This window comes from Penaeus japonicus, unplaced genomic scaffold (assembly GCF_977035675.1).
Source record: "Penaeus japonicus unplaced genomic scaffold, GWHDUDI00000001_assembly GWHDUDI00000004, whole genome shotgun sequence".
Taxonomy (NCBI): domain Eukaryota; kingdom Metazoa; phylum Arthropoda; class Malacostraca; order Decapoda; family Penaeidae; genus Penaeus; species Penaeus japonicus.
This window is the reverse complement of record NW_028234406.1, coordinates 18,482,229-18,484,892: the sequence shown is the minus strand read 5'-3', so window position 1 is coordinate 18,484,892 and position 2,664 is coordinate 18,482,229.

Here is a 2,664-nt window from a genome sequence, read left to right as displayed (position 1 = left end):
TGGATATTCGATAAGTTATTATTTTTGTGTATAATTTATAGATAACATTTAGTAAGCTTCTAAGTCGATAGTGGGCTAGGTCCAGTTGTCGCCTTTATTGCACTTTTCCGATTCTCAAGAACTTTTCATTATTTTGGACACTCGGTGAAATGTCTGGCTAGGTCTTTGTGAGTTACACCTGTGTCTTTGAGGGCATCTGCTATTACATTGTCTCCTGCTTTGCTCTGACTTATTGATTCGTTGTAGAATTCTATTTCATAAGGTGTTATTTCTGGTACTTGTAAAGATGATGTTTAAGTTTTATTTTCTTCAATACGAAAATAGCTTCTTTATGTCACTGGTCCTTGTAAAATTCCATTGCTCTATCTACAGTCCTATTTCTGCTTATTATGATGCCTACATCTTTCTTTTACAGTTTCATATTTTATTTTTTATTTTATTTTATATTCTTTGTGAAATCAAGAGTTGCTTTATTCAGTTTGTTGTTCTTATCACGATTTTCTTTTCAATCTTCTTGAGTTTCAGTGTTTTGATTAGATTTATTCAGATCGCTGTCATTAGACTTTGTTGTTTTAATTTGTTTCTGCTTGTTTTTTAATGCTTGCAAAGGTGCATATATATAATTTTAGATCGTATCAATTGGATATTTTAGAGTATGGATAGCTACTCCGTCAGATATGCCGTGGAATTCTTTTTACATTTTCTTAATTTCTTTGTGAACTAGAAATCCCAAACCATTTTGTTTGATATCTCCCTCCACCCCGCACACACACTGTAAGCCACCAATTTTCCGGACTATTACAGTTATTTTATTGTAATATAATCTTTGTAATATTAATTACTTCAGAGACAATGTTCCTTAGTGACTAGCAAAGTACCATAACTGCTTCCTGCCTCGACTTTCACCTGATCACACAGACCGGAAGCACCATTAACTTCTTCTTAATTGACCCATCTATGCCTTATATGTTATAGCAGGAGGTATCTGTAGACATCTCCCTCCATCTCATCTTCATTAACCCGCTGACTGTATATTTCAATTGCTGTATAGCATGCAATAATTTGCTTCCGGTCCCTTCAGCTGTATCCGTTAGTCGAATGGCCTGAGGCAGGGAAATAGACACAAAGTTTCCAGTGTCACCATCGGGTCATGGGAACAAGGGGCGAGCAGACAGAGACACTCTCTTCCGATGGCAGAAGCACAGCTCGGGGGAGCGCCTTGACCTCGTCTCCAACGAGGACGTTGACTCTGTGATCTGAAGGGGCGAACTCCTGGACCAATAAAGTGTAAGTATATCAGCGTGTCTCCATCACCAACTCAAGCCGTGATCTCAAGGTCTAAGTCAGAACGACCATCGAGCTTATATTGCTGACAGCGCTGGTTATTACTAGGGTCCCAACGGTAGCTTTACACTGAGTAGCGAGCGGTTGCCCTATACACACACAACGCTCCGCGCGCCGCGCGCGCGCGTCGCGCACCACCGCTACGCATGCATCGGCACACACTCCAGAAAGCCCCCCACGCACGCACGCACACACGTTACACATCAGCTACACAACACACACACTACACACACACACCACATGCACATATCACACACACACGTACACACACGCACACACACACACACACACACATCGCACACAGGCGACCACCGACACCACCACACTCACACACACACACACACACACAACACTACCACACACACACCACACACCACACACACACACACACCTACACACAACTCCATCACCAATAAAAAAAGAAACAAAAAAAAATATATCTATTACTATAGACTATATATACATATATAATAAGTTGTGTGTGAGTTGTATGTATGTATACATATACTATATAATATCTAAATATATATATATAATAAATATATTATATATTTATTTATTTACTTTCAATTTATTTATATGTATGGTATGTATGCGATAAGTACATATATGTATGACTACAGTAGTATGTATGTATGTTATGTATGTACAGTATAACTATAATATATATATATATATAAATATATATATAATATATATATATACCATCATATAAAAATATATATATATACATAGATATATAAAATATATATATAGTATATATATATATAGATATAGATACTAATATAATATATATATGTAAATATATATAATATATATATATAATATATATATATAAATATATCTATAAATACAATATATATATACATATCAAATATGCTAAATATGCATAAAAATATATTGCATATGTAAATATATAAATATTATAAATATTAAAATAATATATTATATATATATATATATATATATATATATATATAATAATGTAATATTTATATACATATAAATATATAATATATACTATATATATTATTACTCTTAATATATATACCATATATATTGTATATAATATAGCTTTATATATATATATGTATGTGTGTGTGTATTAATATATATAATAAATATTAGTATATCATATCTATAATATATATATATAATATATAATATATATAAAAACTAAATTAAAAGTAACGTATAATATATAAATAATAAATATATATACTACTAATATATCTATATTATATATATAATATGATATAATTATACATAAATATATAATTATAATATATCTATATAGTAAATTCTAATATATATATTTAT